The following is a 24,549-nucleotide window of genomic DNA, read 5'->3' as shown; positions in this document are numbered from 1 at the left end:
GCTAGCAAGGGCTCACTAGAAATTTTCAGGGAAGTAAAAAGGAATTACAAAGAGTGGGAAGGTAGCATTTGGTCCATGTGAGATCCATCTGAGTTTGCTAACTGGCGCTTATCAAAGTTAGGCTCCTACTCTCCCAAAGAGACTGGGAGACAGGCGCTCTATCTTCACGTGTTGGCTGGAACAAACAGTGAGTTATTTTGGCTGCTATGAGTTTTCTTAGACAGGTACTCTAAGGGGGCTGGGGTCATCCTGGGATGCAGCCTTGAGCTGTTAGAAACTGTATTGTACTTACTTAAGTCTTTATAGGGTGAAGCATAGTTAAGAAGAGGACTCAGAGGAACCTGACTAGAGTTTGGTCAAGGAAGAATCCTTGTCAATGCTAAGGAGAAATGTGCCTGGGACGTCTCTCAAGACTTGACATCTGAAACTCTTGAAGGAGGCATAAGAATATTCCCAGAAGACACAATGGGGAAATTCATGGAGCCAAATATAGTGAGGGTATGTGGCTTGTGTGGTGGCAGAAAGTGAGGTTGAAAGGTATTCGGGAATGACGTCATACCAGGCTATTGAGTTTGGATTTTATTCCACAGTCCAGTGCTTCCCAAAGTGTGGGGTGACCCTTTGTTTGTACAAGGATGCAGCATTAAATCATAATTAAATCACCACACAATGAAAAATAACTTTCTTTTCAATTATCTTTTAATCCCTCTAATTAACTTTAAGGAGAAAGTCTTAGGGTGATACTAATCTGTGTGTTAAATTTTAACACAGAAGTCCTTTTAACAAAGAAGGAGTAGATTTATGCTAAAATTCAATGACATTTTAGGATTTTCATTTAATTTTCAAAAATATACTTCTTTTTTAGTATCTGGTGGTTTTAGTGGCTTTTAGTAACTAGCAGTTTTTAATGAATGATGTGATTTCCTTTTAAACACATTTAAGTTAAAAGAATGCTGTCTATTTATTTATTTATTTTAAAGATTTAATTGATTTGAGAGATAGAGCATTAGTGGGGGGGGTGGAAGGGGAGGGAGAGAGAGGGAATCTCAAGCAGACTGTGCTGAGCATGGAGCCTGCCACAGAGCTGGATCTCATGACCCTGAGAATATGACCTGAGCTGAAACCAAGAGTCAGATTCTTAACCAACTGAGCCACTCAGATGCCCCAAGAATGCTAAGTCTATGTAAAGACAAATATTAAACATAGCAGCAGTAGGAAGAATCAAGATGACTCCCTTGCTTTTGGGTTACTCAACGAGGGGAGTGGTGGTGGTGTTAATGGACATAGGAGTTGCAGGAAAATAGCCAGAGCAAAGCAAAGGAAAATAAAAACTGAGAGTAAGTGCCTTGTCTATTATTACTGAATGTCCAACAAAGTTTATTTAGACCTGTTGTCTTCCAATATCCCATTACTTTAAGGTCATACCCAACACACCTTCACATTCTCTACTATACAGCCAATAAAAATGAGCCATAAAAACAGCTGTATTTGTGAAGCCTGCCTTCTCACTGCTTTGTTTCACCTACAATGTGCTCAGATTACTTTTTCTTCTGCCAGGCATTAACTCGAGGTTATATCTTTTGGTTCCTGCTGTACTTTGGTCTTGGCCTTAACATCAAGATTTTCTTTGGTCTTTATTTTACTGTTTTCACCTCTAAGCACCTCTGGAATACTATATCCATCCAAGCTTGTCTTAGATTCTGGCATCAGCACTCTTCCAGTAAGGTTGTCTTATATATGTACCATCTCCCTCACAGGATGATCCCTCCCTCTTGCATGGGGGCTTAGAATTGGGACTCTGTGATACATCTGTGTCGTGCATTAAGGTATCCAAGGTCTAGAATGCCAAAGTTTTCTTCATCTTTGGATATCACACATGTACTATTTTCCTTTTTTGGAGTAGTTTAGAGCAAAATCTCTCTTTTGGAGCAAGACCTCAAACTTTTTTTTCTTCCTTTTGAAATGGATTTCTTTTCCTTTTGAGTTTCTCTTTGAGGCATGCATCTGAAGCTATTCTCTTTATCTTCTGAGATGCTGTGTTTTATCATATCAAAAATATATACTATGTACTAGGTACATAGTACACATCCTTGATGGCTTGTCCTTACTGAATGCCCGTGGTGAGGGTAGTCTGCCTTTAAATCAATAGACCCTTTCCAATTGAGTGTTAGGGTAGACTTAAGTATTTAACTGAAAAATTAGCACCATCATATTTTCAATTCATTGGACATTATTTGTAATCATATAAAATACTTCATGGTTTCTCATGATTGTTCAACATTTTTGGAAAATTTTGTTATATTTGGAGATACAGTAATACACGCACATTTTTAAATAAGTACAGTTTTAAAATTTCCTATGAAACTTACAGGTATAATTAAACCCAATAGTAGGTGCTCCTTTCTCCTGACAATCTATTTTTCCATTATAGGCTTCCTTTTACTGATTTTTACATAGGTACCCAAGAATTAAAGGCCTGCAAATGATTAGACTTATTAAACACAAATGCTTACTTCCTATAACATATATTTAAAAAATTTGTCTTGGAATACTTTATGTTAACTTTAACACTTCCAGTTTTTAAAACAGATGAGTCATTTCCTCTGTCTGGGGCATGACTATGAGTGGTAAAAGTCTGGGTAAATATGTTAAGGTATCAGACATTTGTTAGAGTACAGGATCCAAGTTTAGTTTCGAATTTCATCTTGACTTTGAAATCAGGTGACAATGTTATTCAGATAAAGCAATGAAGTTATGACTGATTTAGTAGGTAAAAATTTAACTCTTTCTCCTGTAACTATCTCTAGTAGAAACAGGTGATATCCTAAGCCTGTGTTTCTGAAATTCTCTTCCATGGAGTTGTAATGAACCTAAATTCTTACTAAGGCAATCCTCTTTGCTTATTTTTGGTCAATTTTGGTCAATAGGATAAGATTTAAGTTGAAAAGTGATGTCATAGCTATAACAAAAAGGATGTTAAAGAAAACTTACACATTTATTCTAATCTTTAACAAAGCATTTTAGCAGAATAAATGTGGACTTCAACTATCCTACTTAATAGCTATTGAGACCTTCAGAAAGTTATTTGGTCTCTTTCAGCTTCAGGATTCTCATCTGGAAAAAGAGGAATTATAATAACTTCTTTACTTATTTATCATGAAGAATCAATTAAAAAGTTTGTTGAATGTGGTAATATTTGTAAAATGCCTCAGATGTCACCTGGCATATAGTTGGTTTTTTTTCACCCCAAGTTCCCTATTTTATACCCCTTTTCTTCCTTGGAAAGAGAGAAAATGTTTTTCTTCTTAATGTCATCCATTTCTTGATGGAAGATGGTAATGTGTTAAAATCTAAGATGAGTGATAGGTAGTAATAGAAAATGACGGATAATGGCAAATACTAAACAGATTATGATCTGGGTAAAATATCAGACCCCGTTAGGTAAGATTGTCTTCTGCATTCATATGTATTACACACATGATAAGATAGAGCACCTTTTAACTGCTTTAACTGCTTTGGAAAGCTCTTGATAAGTTCTTAGATGAGGTGGGTTTTTGCAGGTGTGGTATTGGCCTTAATATCAAGAGGGGTTCATAAATCATGTGTGATGTAAAGATAAGATTCTATACAATAGAGTAGAGGGCAGAATTAAGAGATAGGAGGGATGAGAATAGGAACAAAGTAGAGGCAAGTAGAGGCAACAGAAGATAGAATAAAGCTGCCCTATGAAGAACATTACTTTTCTCATGAACTACTGAAGTTAGTAGACTCACAGAATGCTCGTGAGTGAGTTTTTGTAGATAGCAGAAAAGTAAAAAAGTAGACCCTAATAGGATAATAATAACTATTATATGGAGAATTTGGAGCATCAAATGGTTTAGATGAGAGTCATTTGGGTCTCTGTGTGAGAATCTCTAGTGACAGTTGCTTTATACATGATCATGTGACATTTTACCAATCAATACATAAGGTATTATGGTTTATGTTACTGTATGTATGACACTCTATGATGTAATATCCTCACTCAAATTATTTTGAAATAGAAATATGAAGTTCTTAATTTTTTTAGTAAATATATTTTCCACATAGAAAGCAAAATTCTCTAACGGAGTTCTAACTCCAAGTTACAATATTGGTGAAATTATACTCTCCTACATGACAACAAGCAGAGCTAGTAATGGACATCCCTCCATTGTTCCTAGTTACCAACATTTTAATAATGTTTATTTTTTGCTGTATTCATGAAAAGTCTTTTATACACTGATGAAAGATTTTTTTAAGACTTACATATATACCTGTAAAGACAGAGATATTCAAATGAACAACAAGGCGATCAAATGGAAAGGAAAAAAAATAGTGGAATGAGAAAGAGCTGTTGCAAAGGGTAATTTTTGGAAGAAAGAAAGGAATGATTGACTTTTAATGCCATAGCCAATTGTATTTTACTTGTTTATGTATATGTCATTGAAGATATTTGAATAATTTTTAAAGGAATGTGCATTTTCATATAATATTTAAATCAATCAAAAGAATGTGAGAAGTATTGGATTCTACTCTGAATTTTAACAGATCTTTGTAACAGACACAATTTTTATACATAAAGATAATATAGAAAATTATACATAACCATTCATCTGTTGATGGGCATCTCGGCTCCTTCCACAGTTTGGCTATTGTGGACAATGCTGCTATGAACCTTGGGGTGCATATGGCCCTTCTCTTCACTACATCTGTATCTTTGGGGTAAATACCCAGTAGTGCAATTGCTGGGTCATAGGGTAGCTCTATTTTTAACTTTTTAAGGGAGCTCCCACCATTTTCCAAAGCGGCTGTACCAACTTGCATTCCCAACCAACAGTGTAAGAGGGTTCCCCTTTCTCCACATCCTCTCCAACATTTGTTGTTTCTTGCCTTGTCAATTTTTGCCATTATAACTGGTGTAAGGTGGTATCTCAATGTGTTTTTGATTTGAATTTCCCTGATGGCTAATGATGTTGAACATTTTTTCATGTGTCTGTTAGCCATTTGTATGTCTTCATTGGAAAAGTGTCTATTCATATCTTCTGCCCATTTTTTAATTTGATTATTTGTTTCCGGGTATTGAGTTTGAGAAGTTCTTTATGGATAAAGAAGATGTGGTCCATATGTACAATGGAATATTACTCAGCCATCAGAAAGAATGATCACCCAACATTTGCAGCAACATGGATGGGACTGGAGGAGATTATGCTAAGTGAAATAAGTCAAGCAGAGAAAGACAATTATCATATGGTTTCACTCATTTATGGAACATAAGGAATAGGAGGGAGACAGGTAGCAGAAGGAAGGGAAAAATGAAGGGGGGGGGTAAACAGAGGGGGAAATGAACCACGAGAGACTATGGACTCTGGGAAACAAACAGGGTTTTAGAGAGGAGGAGGGTGGGGGAATGGGCTAGACCCATGATGGGTGTTAAGGAGGGCACGTAGTGCATAGAGCACTGGGTGTTACACGCAAACAATGAATCATGGAACACTACATCAAAAACTAATGATGTACTGTATGGTGACTAACATATCATAATTTAAAAAAAAAAGATAATTATAAATAAAGTTAGTATAGAAAGCATGTGCTTTCTTTTTCACTGCCACTGACTAGCTCAAGTGAGGAGCTTCTGGGTTTCTGTTACAGTGTCTTCGTGGTCTCTCTGTCTCTAATATTTCTCTCCTCTAATTTAATCTCTGTGACTCTGTGAAGGATGTTTATAAAGTTACATACTTCATTGCTGTTAAGATTAAAACAAAACCACCTTACAAGATTTATCATTCATCAGTCTCCTTTGTTTATCCACACAGACATATTTGCAGTTCATCACATGTGTACTATGGATGCTGTCTCATCTTTGGGTTTTGTGTAAGCCATCTGAACCTTCCCCATCTCCCTGGGTCTTGCCCCTTCATTCTTTTTTTTAGTCCCAGTATACAGTTCCTTTCTTTTGGGAAATCTCTTCAAGCCCTCAAGAGAGCTAATAATAATAATAGCTACTCATTTCAAGAGAGTTAATGATAGCTACTCATTATTGAGCATTATAGAGGGACTGGAGATGTCTTCATTGAGAAGGTAACATCCAAGTTGAGTGTTGAGGGACTGAAAGGTCAGGCTGATGAAGAATAGAAGGATGTTTCAGACAGGAGAAATGATCTCAGTTAATATGAAGAGGAGACGTAAAGGGACAAGGGGAGTCAAAGATGCAAGCGATAGTTTGGTAAAATGTAGGATGGTGGGGCAGAGAATGGGGCGAGGTTGTTGAGAATTAAGAATACCAGCTTATAAATGGGTGATGGGTATTAAGGAGGGCCCTTGTGAGGAGCACTGGGTGTTATATGTAAGTGATGAATCACTAAATTTTACTCCTGAAGCCAATATTACACTATATGTTAACTAACTAGAATTTAAATAAAAACTTAAAAAAAAAGAATGCCAGATTGTGATGGGTGTAAACAGGTTTTGAGGTCTAACCAAGACGTTTCAACTTATATAGTCCATGGACTTTTATTGATAGAAATTTTAAATTTGCATCATAAGGCAACATGATCAGACATATTTTGGAAAGATTTTTCTGCCAGAAGTTGGGGGAAGGGGTTTAAGAAAAGGCTGAGAATGGTAGCTGGGAGACAAGTTTTTGAGTAGACACAAATGAAAGAACCTGCACATTTGGAGAGAAATAAAATACTCTTAAAAGTGAAATAACCCTTGGCAGCATAGGAAATAATTATGAAAAATACAGGTAATAAATGCTCTTAGGATTTCAGGAAATGTATTTTTTTTTCCTTTAAGCTTTGAGAGGAATTCATTGAAGGGGATATTAGATGATGACAGCATATTGGTTGGGGTTGTGACTGGAAACCAAATTCAACTCAAAGGATTCAGATAAAGAGACATTGATGCAATAGTTCTTAACCTTGGCTGTACACTGGAAACACTTGGGGAGCTTTAAAAAATACTGATGCCTGTATCCTGTCCTTAGAGGTTCTGTTTTAGTCGGTCTGGTTTGTGGCCTGGCCATTGGGATTTTTCAGAGCTTCCCAAAGCTGATTTTAAGATGCAGCCTGAGTTGACAACCACTGCCTTAATGAAAGAACTACTTCAGAAGTGTGGGCAGTGCTAAGAAATAAAGGATGGTAAGATATCAGATACCAGTAACAGGGGAAATTTTACCACACTTATGTCCAAGGAACAAAGGAGACAATAGTGAGACCTAGTGAGAGCTGGACAAGTGGAAAAGGGATCATTTTACCAGAGCTTCAGCTACTTTCAGGCACAGTGCTAGAGAAGGGTGTATACATACACAGACATATTTCTTTTTCTTGCTGTATGTAAATATATACAGAAAGAGGTTTATTTTAAGGGATCAGTTCATGTGATTATGGAGACCAGTAAGTCCAAATTCTGCAGGATGGGTCTGCAGGCTGGAGACCCAGATAAAGCCTCTGTTGCATTTCAAGTCTGAAGGCTGTCCGCTGGCAAAACTACCTTTTATTTGGGGGGAGGGCAGTGTTTTGTTCTACTCAGGCCTTCAGTTGATTGACATTATGGAGAACAATCTGTTTTACTTGAAGTCCACCAATTTAAATGTTAATCTCATCTAAAAATTATCTCAGGGTGCCTGGGTGGCTCAGTTGGTTAAGCATCTGCCTTTGGCTCAGGTCATGATTCCAGGGTGCTGGGATCAAGCCTCCCGCCCCACCCCCCATCAGGCTCCCTGCTCAGTGGAGAGTCTGCTTCTCCCTCTCCCTCTGCCCCTCTCCCCTCCACTCGTGTGCATGTACTCTCTCTTTCAAATAACTAAATAATAGCTGTACAAAAATTAAAAATCATCTCACAGAAATATCCAGAATAATGTTTAATCACATATCTGAGCACTGTGGCCCAGAAAAGTTGACACATAAAATTAACCATCACATTAGAGGGATTGGAGAAGTAGTTCAACTTCTTTTCTCTTTCCTTCCTTTTGGCCAAACAGCCTCTCAAGGAACAGAGAGAAGAATGGATAATGGATGTGAAGGAGAAAATGGGAGATGTCCTGCATAAACCATCTATTCACTTATCATAGCTTTCACCATTATTCTGGAAATGCTTTTTTTTTTTATTTTTTATTGTTAGGATTCCAGTTTGGTTAGATGGAGCAATATTATGACATATTTGAGTTTGGTTTTTTAAAAAAAACTATACTAATGTTCTAGTCATTTCTAAAATGATATTCTAATGAAATTTTCTGAGATGGTTTCTTTTTAGACTAGAATAACATAAGGAGACTCCTGTGACAAGCATAAATATGTGTGTTTGTGTGTGTGTGTGTGTGTGTGTGTGTGTTTTAAATAAAAAATGGAATGTTTCATGACTTTGCATGTCATTCTTGCCAAAGGGCCTTACTAATCTCTCTATCGTTCCAATTTTTGTATATGTGCTGCTGAAGTGAACACATAAATGTGATTTTTTTTATTAGCCAATAAGAGCAGTACTGAAATTCATTCTCAGTTTAAAAGGAGATACTGTCTTCTTAGATTTTATATTAGGTGGTATCAGTATTTGTTTTCAGATTTGTTTTTTAGATTTAAAAAAAGTTTTATTGTGTATCATGTATTTTGAATAATCAGGAGGAAAAGAGGTATGGGTGTAAAATATAAAGATTTAAAGGGTATTTGCTATACAGTCTAGATGGTGATTATAATAATTCATATGAGAAATGAGAAATGTCTGAATAAGTAGCCATAGAAATGGAAAAGACAGCTTTAAATCCTGTGATGTTTAGTCTTGCAGCCTCACCTGTTTCTTGCTTGTGTGGTATAACATACTACATAAATAAATGGAGAAATAGTAGGTTGATATTGATGTATCTGCAGCACATTGAAGTGGAGATATTTGTGGGGCAAAGGAAAAATCTTGTTTGAAACTTGGAAGAGTGCTGTGGGGTTGATGTGTATCAACTAAGCCGTCATTGTATATTGAGAGAAATAATGGCAATAGAGAGGCTGTTTTAGAAAGGAGGCGTGTACAAAGGAGAGCAAGCATGGATGGAGCTCTGGGAACAACTAATATTTAAGAGATACATAGAGATCTAAACAAGGAATACTCAGAGATATAAGAGAAAAACTAGAAGAGAGTCAAGAAACCCAAACAAATAGAGGATTTCAAAAATGAGATAGTCTCAAGTGATTAGGAAAACAATGTAAACTTTAGTGAGAATAGTTTCAATAGTTGGGAGAGAAGCAGCAGGCTGAAGAAAGAATGTGAAATGAGGGACTGAAGATAGTGAAAGCTAATAATTCTTTTGAGAAACATGGCTGTGAGTAAAAGGAGAAGGAAGTGGAGCAGCAGCTAGAGATGGTGAATGGAATTTTCTTTCTCCCCCCACCCCTTCTTCCTTTCTTTCCCTTTCCCATTTTCTTTCCCTCCATGTTCTCTTATCTTTTTGTTTCAATGAGACAAAAGTGTAGGATAATGGTTTGCAGGCAAAGTTTAAGATTCTGAATTTAAGATTCTTGAGATTGACTAGACTCATGGTATGACTTTGGAATTACAACGTGGAAGTTGAATGGAGGCAAAGATCTTTGGAATAGAGAAGGTCAGTTAAGTAGCTCAGATGTAGAGTAAGATGTTGGATAATTAAGGATGAAGACTGTGGGTCAGATGACAATGCTCTTATTAAATTTTGGGGAATTGTCTAAAGATTAGAAGATGAGAGCAGCAGGTTCAGGTAAATGGATGTCAAGCCAGAAACCATAAGCTTAAAAGAAGAGGCTTTTTGAATGAAAGTAAATGTGCAATAAGCAGGAAGTGGCAGTAGGAAGCCAGGAGGATGCCATCCCTGCCTCCAGGACTGAGATGTTCATGTCGACTTATGGGAGAATGTGCAGCCTATACTACAGAAGTCAACATGAGAAGAATTGACTTTCCATCAAAGTTAGGTTTCTGCTAAAAAAGAGCATACAGGGCATGCCCTGTGAGAGGCTAAGGATTTAAGGATGTAGAGAATTTGGATTTGGTTGGGTGTTTTGAGAATGGAGGATTCCAAAGACCCCTGACAGCAGAAGCAGAAGCATTTGGAAGGAAAGGAGCAGAGGGAAGATGGGACACTAGTACTAATGAGCTTGATCTATAGTGACTAAGGTGCTTAGTGACATGAGAATGTGTGGGTTAACCAGAAGTGACATAGAGAGGATGCCATGTAATTAGTGGAAATTTGGTCTTAAATAATTTTGGTAGTGGCATAGACCCAAGTTTTCAGGAATCTGATTTCATCGATATCCTGTTCCCTACTGGTACTGAGCTGAAGCATCCTGCTAGAAAGCCATGGTGACCGTTAAGGCCTCCTGTTGCTTCTTACCCCCTAGTATGTGCCAGATAGGTGTAGGCTTCAGGAAGAATGAATAGTTATTACAGTCGGTGGCAGTCACTAGTAAAGGTGACTAAATGTGGTGATTCCATTTTGCCCACTTCTCCCTCAGTGGGACCTATAGGAATCTGAGAGATGCTTATGAGAAACCTGTGGTTGATCAATGGGATTGTTGAGGAATGCTTATTTCCATCTCTTTCTCCACAGTAGTTAGCTGAAATTCCCCAGTAGCCTCATAACACAGAGTTAGTTCCTTTCAGTTCTAAGAGGGAAGAAGTAGGGATTTTCCAGAGGGAAAGGAGAATCCCCTGTTGCAGTCCCAGTATTGTTCATAATCATTAAAAAAAAGGGGACAAAATTCCTCAGGTCAGAGTGTGAATTTTCATACCTTACACTAGAACTTCACAGGGCATGTATATTCATACTTCAAACTCTGTCACCTCAGAAACTACATCTGGGAATTTGTATTACTTATTGCAGGTAAGATAAGGTAAGATTTCATTCTTACCTAACAGATTATGGTTCTTTAAAAAAAAAAACAAAACTATGTGGACTTATCTGTTTTTATTTTTTTCAGATATGACTCAGATGGTATTTACTTCTTCTTGCTTTTTACTTCTTGTTCTTCCTTGATATCTAAGTTGGGACATGAAAGCAAATACTTTGGTTATACAGGCAATATTTCCAGGCAAGGAAAGTCACTTCTGTCAATAGGCATTTCATAGAGTCCACAAGGGAAGCACACTCCTATTGTATTTGAGATGATATAACTATTTTGGATCTCTATAGTCTATTGAGGGCTTGCTACTTTCAGGGGAAGGCTTGGGCATTAATTTATGCTTAATTTCAGTCAATTTCAGCACTAATCAGCTTCCCATCCTCACCCTTCAGCCCAGTGGCAGGTAACTGTGCACATGTTCCTGAATCAGCTTGCACACAGTTTGTAGGAACCAGAGTGGCAATAAGGACCCTGTTCCTCCAACTTTCAGGGACCTGTGCTCTGATTGCTGATTGCTGCTTCTGATCATGGAGATTTAGACACAGAGGTGGGTTGCTGTTGTTGCTACACCTCTGCTTATCTTTGTAAGCTCCTCCCTTTCAGATAAAGTGACTTCCAAGAGATTTAAAGGGCTGGCACATTCCCCCCCCCGCCCCCCCCCCCCCCCGCCCAACACACTTAATTACCTCTTTTTTTTTTTTTCTATTTTCAGAGCCAGACATTCAAGACTAGGGTATTCAAAATCAATCATATATATGGGGGAAATTAGAAAGTCACCACACATGCCCAGGGAAATGTGCAGATTCAGAAAAGACCTGGTAAGACCTTAAGTTCACACATCATACTGATCCTTGGCATAGAGACAGCCTATAACAATGAAAACAAAATTAAACACCCCAGAAAACCATGGGGAATGGGGCAGAATATAATTTTCATGATTATCACATTATTAGATTCAAATGTCTAGTTTTCAAATTAAAATCACAAGGCATACGAAATAAGTAGGAAAGTATGTCCCATTCAAAGAAAGAGAACAAAACAACGGAAATGTTCTCTGAGAAAGACCTGATGGCAGATCTACTGGAAAAAGACTTTATAAAAACTTTCTTAAAGATGTTCAGAAAACTAAAGGAATATGCAGAGAAATCAAGAAAATGGTGTATGAACAAAATGGAACTATAAATAAAAGATATAAAACCTAAAAAGAAACCAAAAAGGAATTCTGGAGCTGGAAAGTATAACAACTGAAATGAAAAATACTAGAGAAATTCAAGGGTAGGTTTGAGGAGGCAGAAGAAAGAATCAGTGAACTTGAAGATAAAACAAGTTATAGAATCTAAGGAACAGAGAGAAAAAAGATTGAAGAAGAGTGAACAGAGGCTAAGGGACCTGTGAGACACTAGCAAGTGAATCAACATATATCCATCATAGGAGTCTAGAAGGAAAAATAGAGAAAGTGGTAAAGAGAATATTTGATGAAATAACCAAAACTTTCCCATACTTGATGAAAGATATGAATATAAACATCCAGGAAGCATAACAAAATCAAAGTAGGATGAACTCAAAGATATTTACACTAAGACATGTTATAATCAAACTGTCAAAAGACAAAGAAATCTTGAAAGCAGTGAGAGGGAAATGATGCATCACAAACAAGGGATCATCAGTAAGATAATTTATGGATTTCCCATTAAAAACTTTGGAAGCCAGGAGGCAGTGCATTGATATATTTAAAGTGCTAAAAGGAAAAAAAAAACCTGTCAATCAGGAATTCTATATCAGATAAAACTGTCCTTCAAAATAAGGGGAAAATGAAGACATTACAAGATAAACCAAAGCCAAGGGAGTTCATTACCCTAGATTTGCCCTACAAAAGTGCTAAAGGGTGTCCCTACAGGTTGAAATGAAAATACATTAGATGGCAACTCAATGCCTTATGAAGAAATAAAGATCACACTAAAGACAAATGCCTAAGCAATTACAAAAGCTAGTATTATTGTAATTATAAGGGAAAAACACACTCCTTCTGTGTCCCCTTTACTCTCACACTACTTCCACTCTCACTCACAATGCTTCTGACACTAGATATGTGGGTTTTCCACACATCAAGCAATTCTCTGCAACACCAGCTGGATGTCCTATGATTTAACTCAATTCTGATATTACCTACCTGGAGATAGCATCAGATCCCACAGGTTAAGCACTCAATTTCACAAGACTGCCCTGCTTCACCCTACAGATGCCAGTCACTATCACAAGTCCCAGTACTTCTGACTGATTGGCTGTAAATTGGGGTTCCCACAATTGGGTTCTATAATTTGGTAGAATAGCTCACAGAACTCAGGGAAACACTTATGTTTACTGGTTTATTATAAAAGGATATGACAAGGAATACAGATTAACATCCAGATGGAAGAAATGCATATTTGTAGGGTATTAGGGAAAGGGCTCAGAGCTTCCATGCCCTAGCCGGATGCAACACTTTCCCGCACCTCCATGTGTTCAACAACAGTACTCAACAGCAACAGAATACACATTCTTCTCAATCACATATGGGACATTTTTCAGAATAAATTATATATTAGGTCACAAATTAAGTCTCAATACATTTGAAAAGATGGATATCATACAAAGTATCTTTTCCAACCACAATGGGATGAAGTTAGAAATTAATAAAAGAAAGAAAACTGAAAAAACTAACGTATTTATGGAAATTAAACAACACATTCTTCAACAACCAATAAATCCAAGAAAAAAATCATTAGGGAAATAAGAAAATACTTAGAGTAAAATGACAATGAAAGCACAGTATGCCAAAAATTACGGGACACAGTGAAAGCAGTGCTAAAGGGGAAACTATAGTTATAAATACTTATATTAAAAAAAAGGAAAGATTTCAAATCAACAATCTATCTTTACAACTTAAAGAACTAGAAAAAGAAGAACAAACTAAATCTAAAGCTAAAGGAAAAAAGAAAAAAGTAAAAATTAGAGAAGTAGAGCCTTTACTTAACACCATATAAAAAATTGATACAAAATGTATTAAAGACCTAAGTGTAAGACCTAAAACTATAACTATAAAACTATAAAACTAAAACTATAACTCTTATAAGAAAACATAGGGCAAAAGATTCATAACATTGAATTTGGCAATGATTGTTGTGTATAACACCAAAGGCACAGTCAACAGAAGAAAACATAGACAAATAGTATTTTATGAAAATTAAAAATATCTGTGCATCAAAAAAACACTAACAATAGAATACAAATGCAACCCCTAGAATGGGAGAAAATACTTGCAAATCATATATCTGTAAAAGATTAATATCTAGAATATAGAGTGACTTTCTAAAACTCAACAATATCAAAAACATACAACCTGATTCAAAAATGGGCAAAGGACTTGAGTAGACATAGCTCCAAAAAAGATGTATAAATGGCCAATGAACATGTAAAAAGATGTTCAATATCACTAATCATTAGGGAAGTGCAAGTCAAAACTACAATGAGATACCAGCTCATACCCATTAGGATAGCTATCATTTAAAAAAAAAAAAAAAGTGAAGTAGAAAAATAAGAATTGTTGGCCAAGATACGGAGAATTTGGAACTCTTGTGCACTGTTGATGAGAATGTAAAATGGTGCAGCCACTGTGGAAAATAGTATGGTGGTTTCTTAAAAAATAAAATAGAATGATTGCATGATTCAGCAATTCCACTTCCGGGTATGTATCTGAAAGAACTGAAAGCAGAGTCTTGAAGAGATATTTGTACAACTATATTCATAGAGCATTATTTGTAATAGCTAAACTGTGGAATCAATGCAAGAGTCCTTTGATGGATGAATGAGTAAGCAAAATGTGAGATATATTGTATTATATTATATCATATCATATCATATCATATCATATTATATTATATTAAACACACACACAGATATATACACACACACATATACAATGGAATATTATTCAGCCTTTAAAAGGAAGGAAATTCTGGCATATGCTCTAATGTAGATGAACCTCAGAAACATTATCCTGAATGAAATAAGCCAGTCACAGAAAGACAGATACTGTATGATTCCACCTATGTGAGTTACTTAGAGTAGTCCAAATCATAGAGAAAGAAAGTAGAAAGATGCTTGTCAGGGGCTGGGGTAAAGGGAAATGGTAAGTTACTGTTTAATGTGTACAGAGTAGGCACACCTGGAGTAAAGGGATGGCCTTAGTCTAGTTAACTTAATAAAAACATATTTATGACACAACAAAGTTCTGGCTGAATCTTACCTTTTATAATATGATCTTAGTTTGTTCCTATAAGCTAAATTTCAATAAATTTCACATTATAGAAATTCTATAAGATATGCATTGATCTCTATAGTTTAAGATACATCTATATTGATATCTGCATTTATATTTACATCTATATTTAAAATATATATTTACATATAACAATCTTTTAAAAATTCTAGGCAATATATTTTTCAAAAGAAATGGGGACTCCTATAAAAATAAAAGAATTTAAAAAAAGAATAAAAGTTTCCCCAATAAAACAAAGAATGAGGCCTTCAAGAAGCAGGTATTATAAACATTATCAACGTTTTACAAGTTAAGTAAGATAGAAACTGAAAATTGATTGTAGATATGGTTGTTACAAGATCATTGGTGGGTTAAAGAAGATGACTTTTAGAGGGATGGTGACAGAAACCAAACTCACTGGATTGAGAAATGAATGAACCTAAGGAAGTCATGAGTATAAATTATGTAACACTTCCAAGAAAATTAATGGTAAAGATAAGGAGAGAAATAGGCAATAGTTTATATGGTGTGTAGAAGGAAGGATTTTCCTTTTTCCTTTTTTCTGAATTTGAAGACTAAAAGCATGTTTGTAGAGGAGGGAGAGGAGACTCTGGAGAGAGGGATATTGAAAATAGAGATGATGAGGGTAAGTTGCTAGTCAAACATCTCAAAGAAGATAAGAACTAGATTTAGAAGACAGGTTAGTCTGCCAGGGATAAAGAGCATTCTTTCCTGCAAGATAGGTTGCAAGATCAAGAGAATGGGTGTCATTACTGGAAGGTTAGAGGTATAAAAGGGGAAACTTGAAGGAGTTCATATTTGAAGGCCTGTCATCTGTGAGATAGGTAGTTGAGGTATTTCTGAAAGATGAGAGTCATGAGACAATGCTAGAGATTTGAGACAGCCCTTAGAAAATATGAAATGGAGTTTAAGAGAAACAAGACAAATGAAAATAAAAGGATTGATGACAAAAATAATCACATATCTAAGTCAGAATCTTTTGTCAAAAACTAATTGGAAAATGCTAGCACTTCAGCTACACTACCAAAACTCACTGGATCTGGAATGTGAAAGATTATTTTTAGTAGCAAATACAATAAAGATTTTGTTGAAGTCATGTTGATATTTCTGTCCACAATTCTGATCCACATACGTGAAAAAGTCACACCATATTTGCTTGCCATAAAAAAAAAAGTCAGCTATGGGAAAAATGAGAGCAGATATGGTGTTGAAAACCTCCGAAATTCCTGAGAAATAGTTAATTGAAATAAGTCAAATAATTTAGGAGAAAGCTCTACAGGTGGACAGACTGGATTTGTATCAAGGCTTCACTACTTGCTAGGCAGACTACTTCTGTCTTGCTCTCCCCTTTATGTGAAAAATAGTACCGTCTTCATTGGGGTTTTGTGAAGACTATGGAATAATTCAAAATACTTATTTAAAACAGTATTGCATATGAAGCATTAAATACATTTTAGCTCTTTTTAAAAAATTATTCCTAATACCAGTTCTAAGGAAAAGAAGCACAGAAATCTTTGTCCTCTAGTGGAAGGTTTATACAAATAATATTTCCGTTGTTTCTGCTATACTCCTAAGTGAGGAGTTTGTTAGATTACGGAAAAGCTCCCTTCCCAGCAACACTGAGTATGGCCAACAACAAAAAAACAGTATTTCCCTTTGGGCGAGATGTGAGGACCACTTCCGGTAAGGAAGAAAGAGGAAGAAAAAACTTGCTAGGCCACATCCTCCAAGATAAATCACAGTACTTGCCTAGATTTCAATGGGAAAAGAGGCTAACAGTGAACCTGTAGTTTTATTCTACTAGGAATCAGTAGATCAATGAGCAAAGCTTTGTCTTTCTACAAAAGTAGGAGAACTGAGAGTAAAAGTCATTTTTCTAACTTCCCAAGCTTTAAACGAGCATAGAAACAAGAAAATAATGAATCAGAAGGCACAAAGGTGAGGTTTTGAACACTGAGAAATACATGCAAGATAACATGACCTAAGCAACACTTGGAAAATTTCTTAAAAAATAGTTTCTTTCTTTGGTTTCAGACCTCTAGAGTTAGACTTGACTATACTTAATCCTCAAGTTCCTTAGAATGTTCTTTCTAAATCAAGAGTATTGCCATTTATTGATTGATTTTTATTTTTTATTTTCTTTACAATCTGTTAGCGGTATATTTATGTTAATAGGGCTCTGCAACTGGCATCTACAAAGGCAGATCAGGAGACAAGGTCTAATACAAGGTCCTTTCCTTGGATCATCATAGAACTCCCTCCCCATTATGAAATGGAGCAACTGGTACAATGTTGAAGTAAACACCCCATTTTCTTTAATTAAGAAAGCACTGTGGTAAACCAGTAAGCAAATTAACTATAGAGTTAGAAGACTTGCTTACAATCCACTGTATTACTTCACTCAAAATTCACCTTGCCTCTCAAGCCTTCAGTTAAAAGAGCAAAACAATACCTACACTCAAACAGTGATTATTAATATCTAGTTTTAAAATAATTCTGTACTTTAAGAAATGACCCTAGGAAGAAAATTTCCCTCTAGTAAAAATAAAAGCGTCAAAATAAAACTTCCAAAAACACATAGGAAATAGTTCCAGTGACCTTATAACAAAAAAACTGAAAATGTTCACGAATTCTACTTACTGGTAATTCTTTGTAGCTTAAATTTTATGAATGTAACTTTTCAAAAATAATCAGCAACTTGCAGTTAAAAATGGTAGTCTAAGAATATATGCTAACCTCTCTCATTTCCCTGAAGGCCACTGAAATGACAAAAAAAAAAAAAAAGATATAAACAAGGAAATAAATCCATAGCTTTCCTAGGGCATGAAAAAACTCAGATCCAAAACAGTCACAAATTCCTGCAAGTTATGGGGTGCTTGAGTGGCTCAGTTGGTTAAGCGTTCACTTCTTGATTTCGGCTCAGGTCATGATCTCAGGGTCCTGAGACTGAGATCGAGCCCCATGTTGGGCTCCGCAGTCAGTGGGGAGTAGGCTTTTTTGCCTCTCTCTGTATCCCTCCTCCTGCTCTCTCTCTTTCTCTCTCTCAAATAAATACATACATCTTTTTAAAAAATTTCTGCAAGTTACAAAGGATTAACATTTAATTTCAAGGAGAAACCTGAGCAAACCACAGGTAAACTACAAGTAAAACCATTCTTCAGTAGACACAGGAAAAGAACTGAAAAAGAAAAGTAAAGGTAACTGATTTTTCCCCCCAATTCATCCTAGAGAAATTCTAAGCTCAAAGATAGCAAGAACAAGATGTATTACTTTCAGGATTTCAAAATTCTGAGAGAACAGCTTCATAAAAATAGTGAAAATCTCCTGAAGGTGTGAAAGGAAGGAGGAGCTTCAAATGCATGTACTGGGCAGAATGAGAAAAGTATTTCCAGAATGCTCTTAAAGACTCCAGGGGAAGAGGAGAAATCGACATAGAGTTTTTCAACTTCTGCACTATTGAAATTTGGGGCTGGACAATTTTTGTTGTTGTTGTGGAAGACTGTCCTGTGTGTCATAGTATTTTTGCCAGTATCTTTGGCCTGTACTCATTGGATGCCGGCAGCTCCCCCACCCCAACCAAACTGTGACGGTTAAAAATATTTGTGGGTATTGCCTCCAGATTTATACATTAGATATTTATTTATTCTTATAATATCTGTCAGATTTACTAGTTATTCATGGCAATATTGTAATTTATAAGAATATATATTTGGTCATTTCTCATCTATATTTGGTCTTCTTCACAGTTCTTGGCTCACAGCTCCCCAAATCATTGGAATTTCCTAAGTGTTAAGAGTGATAAAGGTGTCTTTTTATGTTAATGAGGTGATTTTTGGAAAGCACCTAAGGATGGGGACTGGTTGCCAATGGAGGTAACCACTTGATTAGAAGGTTTAGTCTTATCCCCTGACCGCCTGGGAGAGGAGAGGGACTAGAGGTTGAATCAGCCACCAATGACCAATCAATTAATCAAGCATGCCTATGTAATGCAGCCTCCATAAAAACCCAAAAGGAAAGGATTCAGGGAGCTTCCACACTAGGGAACTAGAAGGCTCCCGAGTGCCATTGTGTGGGGCCCCAAGCTCTGAAAGGACAGAAGCTCCTTTGTTGGAGAACTTGCCATATGTATCTCTTCATCTGGCTGTTGATTTGTATCCTTTCATATCCTTTGTAATAATTGGTAATCTAGTGAGTAAACAGGTTTTCCTGAGCTCTGTGAACCATTCTGGCAAATTAATTGAACCCAAGGAGGGAATTATGGGAACCTCTGATTTATAGTTAGTTGGTCAGAAGTACAGGTAACAACCTGGACTTGTGATTTATATCCTAAATTGGAAGCAGTCATTGGAACCCCCAATTTGTAGCCAGTAGGTCAGAAGCACAGGTAATAACCTAGGCTTGCAACTGACATCTGCAGTGGAGGGTAATCTTGTGGGACTAGCCTTTGTGGAATCTGATTCTATCTCTGAGTAAACCATATTAGAATTGAGTTGAACTCTTGGACACCATGCTGGTATCTGAGAATTGCTTGTGGTGTGGGGAATCTCCCCCCCCCCCACACACACACATTGCAGTTGGGTCCAAGAACCTAATTTATTCATCCTGCTCATGTTCTTGGTTTTTCTTTTGTGAGCCTCCATTATCTTTTCATATTTTTCACCCGAGTGCTAGGTTGACTGGTAATCACCCATCATGGATTTTCTCTACAGTCTGTGAGTGTATTTCCCCAATGGGCCTCTTACCTGTTGGAAGGCTCTTGTGGGAACTCTCAGTGAGGTGAGAATACTGCCTTGTAGACTTCCTTTTGGGATGGGTAGGCATATAATAGACAGATGTCTTGACAGCCTCACATTTGGTAAGAAAAAGAAAAAAAGGAGTTTAATCTGAGGGTAAAGAGCAAGTAAAGTTATCTTTCCTTTTTAAAATAATTTCCTTTTTGGGATGCCTGCGTGGTTCAGTTGGTTAAGTGTCTGTCTTCTGCTCAGGTCATGATCCCAGGGTCCTGGGATCAAGTCCCGTGTCAGGCTCCTTGCTCAGCGGGGAGCCTACTTCTCCCTCTGCCTGCTGCTCCCTCTGCTTGTGCTTGCTCTCTCTCTCTCTCTGACAAATAAATAAAACCTTTAAAAAATACAATACAATACAATACAATACAATACAATACAATACAATACAATACAATACAATACAAATTTCCTTCTCATCCATTGTGGAATTTCCATTTTCCCATTTTTCTCAGTATTTCCCTATTTGGCATTGATACCCAACCTATGAGTCCTATCAGAAAAGATCCTGCATTTTATTTTTAGAGGAGATTAAAAACATAATCCTAGAGGCAAACAACTACTGCTGATGGGGATGGGAAGTGATAGTTCTGCTGTAGCTACCTTATAAATATATCTTTAAGTTATCTTTAATTAACTAGCTAATATATAAATATAGAGTATAATTAACTATAAATTAATTTGAGTAATAGGCTAATAATTCCTGTCTCACTCCTTATTCTTGTGCTCATTCAACTTGAGCTTGGAGTTTTTCTGGGCCTCCACCAGGAAGAGAATTCTCAACTCAGTAGTTTTTTTTTTTTAATACAGATAAGGTTTCTTTCTTTTGGTTTCTCTGTCAGTTTTATCCCATCCACTTTCTTTTGCAGAAATCCCTCAAAATTTTTGGTCCACTACTGACCCCTTTCATTTGTGGTTTTAATTTTGTAACTTCTTTTTTTTCCCCCTGTCATTTCAATGTGATTTTTGGGAGAAAGGGTTTCTCAATGCTTTTGAACCAATTCTCTCACTTCAACCTGTGGAACGCTCTCTCTGAGTCTTTGGTTGAGCTATTCCTCCTGGCAGAAATACATTACTTTTTTCAAATACTTCCTGTCCTTTAGGTCCATATTAATTTTTAACTTCCTTCAAGAAATGAGCTCCACAGCCACTCTCTTTCCAGTCAGTTATTGTTCTCTTACCTGAACTAGTATAACACTCATTCTCTCTTACTTTTTGGAACTTACCATGCTTATATTGCTGCTCAAACTTATTTTTTTCAGGTCTGTATGCCAAAGAATTTCTGTCCCCTGGAAGCAAATATTCCTTTAAAAATTTTAAGTCTTTTTTGTTACAAATGCAATGCCTTATTCCAATAGTTGCTCAATAAATATTTTAAAAATCAACTTTCCTCTTAAAATCATGTAATTTTTTTGTCATTTATCATAAGGGTTTTATTGATATTAAGCATTCACTTGTTGGACAGTGCATTTAACATTTCCACACACACACACAAAAAAAAACTAAAAAAGGTTGAATTTCCAGTTTTGCTGATTTGACCCTGTAGGAAAATTATTTTTTTTTAATCTCAGTTAGTTCTACATTTTGTGGTTTGATTGGATAAGGGAATATCTCCCATAGACAATTATAACTAAATTTGAAAAATATTGATAATTTATAAATATGAAATCTTAAAAAGTCAGTGAATTATTACAATTAGTACATAAAGTTTTCTCTACTACTAACAAAGGCCATAACATAGTTTCATAACAAGCTCGGGATTTGGAGGACATTTTGAATCTACAAAGAATGTAACATTCATCCAAAATGAATAATAAAAAGAAATAAATGCAGACTTCAAACATCTGCCTCTATAACTTATTTTCAACAGCACTCTTTCACTTTTGCAAACTGTTGGATGAATCCTGTCTGCTCTCAGGGCTTAGGCTCTGTGCTATTTTCCTTTTTCTCTAATCTATGTTTTAGTCACACCTCACCACTACTAGATTTCTCGAAAATAGAAAGTACAAAATAAATAAACCACCAGAACCAGCAGCAGTTAAGAAAAAATGAAATAAAAATAAGGAAGTAAAGAAAATGCCTAAGTTCCAAGCCAGATAAACCCACTTGCAATAATGGGAACCTTTAAACAAAAGTTAAAATCAGTGTACATCCCTCAAACCTTATACATCCAGGTGAGATTCATCTCTTCAGTTTCGTTAGAAAAAAAGATAACTTGAATAACCAGGGAAAAAATAAAAATACTTGAGCTATATTAGACTCTTGATTTCATTTGTTACAATTAAAAATTACCTATATGAAGTCCCCAACATCTTGAGAGGCTATCATTTTAATCTACAGTTTGTCTCCTCATCAATTTGTTTGATAGTAGAAAAGTGTTATTGGCTTCATTCCAGCACTTAATGGCTGCCCATGTGCTTTCTTTCTTTTTTTTTTTTATGATTTATTTATTTATTTTTAGAGAGAGAGAGAGAACATGAGCAGCAGGGACAGAGGGAGAGAGAATCCCAAGCAGACTTCATACTGAACATAGAGCCCCACGTGGGGCTGATCTCATGACCCTGAGATCACGACCTGAGCCAAAACCAAGAGTCCAATGCTTAACCAACTGTGCCATCCAGGTGTCCTGACCATGTGCTTTTTTATTAATTCATTTGCTTTTATAGATATAGATATATTTTATAGATAGAACTTAAGAGTAGACAAGGCAAATATTAAGTAAACATTATTGGTTTTTATATACGAGGAAACAGAGGTTCTTATATGTTACTATGTCAAGGTACATATTTAGTCAATTGCAATTGACATGTTAATCATTGTCCGCTTACCCACAGCTCCAGTTGATCACATGACTCTATCTTACTACAGTCTCAGCTAAATAAGCCCATAGGTTGACCATATGTTTATGATACTCTGCAGGAGCAGACTCTGGATAAACCTTAAGAAGAGGAACAATATATATCTTCCTTAGAATTTTGGTATCGAGGTACTGAGGAACCAAAGTAATTCAGAATTCAGCTCTAGAACTTATGGGTGGTAATACAGAGTTGAGCAGGTATCCAGGTGGGGCTGCGGTAAAAATGGGTAAGCAGAAAAAGATGATAAAAGAAATATTACAGATTGAGTATATTCATCGAGTAAAATTAAGGGAAACAGTCCAGGCAGTTCTTGAAAGACTGAGTAATTGGTTTCTAATTTTGCAGTCCCAGGTCATAAGGAGCCCAAGTATACTTCATTTTCTGTTTTAGTATTCTGGGATAGTTTGTATTCTTTAATAAACCTATCTTTTATTTTGTGAATTTGAGTAGGGTTTGCTTCTTACAAGTAAAGGAGCCTTGTCAGGAACAATGATTTAGATTATCCTGGGCTAGTCATAGCATCACTTGTTAAGGGCTCAAGGTGACAAAGACAACCAAAATGACATATTAAAAGGGAACAATGTAGTATAAGCTTCTCTTTGATAAATATGGAAGTCAAATATTTTGTAAGTTTGGTATTGGAGAGGTTGACACTGTTTTATGAAAAAAGGAAGCAATATTTAACTGGAGAAATAATAAAATCAAGCCTAGCTATTAAACAATCCACAAGTGATGTCATGCTTTTTAGTATTCTTTTATTGTTTTAGTACTCTTTCATTGTCTTCCAATAAAGAAGAATTGGGTCAATTATGGGGCTGTGAGAATCATTCATGCTTCAATTATATATTTTTGAAAATTATGTCTTAGACAATTATACATACTGAGATATATAAAACAGTTGGGATTTTCTAGAATCTGGAAAAGCAAAATTTTTCTTTCAAAACAAATGTAATTAGATGAGGTAGAAAATTTTAGCAGTAACATTTAGGAAATATGCCTATATCACCAATAAACAAACCATGCACAAAAACAATAACACTTCAGGCACACAAATGGTGAGTTTTTTTTAGTGTTTTGATTTCCTGTCCCTTTCTTGGAATACATTGGATTCAGCCTCTGGATTTTCCCTAAGATTCCTTCACCATGTGTTTAAACATCTTTTGGTAAAAAGTTGTTGGCTATTTTTAAAAGAATATGTTTATTTATAAGGGTAAGATTGAGCACATGTATATTAATAAGTACAGGACAGGAACATTTGTTCTTTGCTAATCTTGAGAAAGATCATTATCTGTGCATTAGCCTTGAATTTACCAATCTTAGTCCTTTTGAAGATATATACCATATGGTAAGAATGAAACTAGTTTGGATTTTGAGATTCAAAGGATGAGTGCCTCCCTCTCTTCCTGATATTTGTGTTGGAAGTGATGAGAAGCCTTTGGTGAGATGTGTTACTTTTCACAGCTCTGGCTTCCTAATCTGTAAGACAATATCCTCATTTTCCATCATTCTTGTTTTCTCTTCTTAGATATTAACATAATACTGATTATTTGAAATCCATTTCTTACTTCCTGAAAAATTTAAGTGGTTTCTGTCAAAGTGAAAAAGAAATAGGGTAAAAAATATCCAAAATCACATTAATGTAGAATAAAAGAAACAAGTGATAAAGTAAAGGAATGGTTATATTTTTAATGTCTTTACTGATGAAATCACAAAATGCT

General features: G+C 35.9%; 1 non-coding gene and 1 pseudogene across 1 annotated transcript; one reads left to right on the top strand and one right to left on the bottom strand.

Annotated features, from left to right (window-relative positions):
- LOC123001784 (60S ribosomal protein L6-like) overlaps positions 1–24,549 on the top strand; it is a 66,988-nt pseudogene that overhangs the window by 24,635 nt on the left and 17,804 nt on the right.
- On the bottom strand, positions 8,359–8,462 carry LOC113267509 (U6 spliceosomal RNA). Its single transcript, XR_003320837.1, has one exon. It is a non-coding gene; the product is annotated as a U6 spliceosomal RNA (small nuclear RNA).

Source organism: Ursus arctos, unplaced genomic scaffold, assembly GCF_023065955.2.
Source record: "Ursus arctos isolate Adak ecotype North America unplaced genomic scaffold, UrsArc2.0 scaffold_3, whole genome shotgun sequence".
In the NCBI taxonomy this organism is placed as follows: Eukaryota; Metazoa; Chordata; class Mammalia; order Carnivora; family Ursidae; genus Ursus; species Ursus arctos.
Note: the sequence above shows the minus strand (reverse complement) of the source record. Positions and strands in the feature narration are given on the sequence as shown.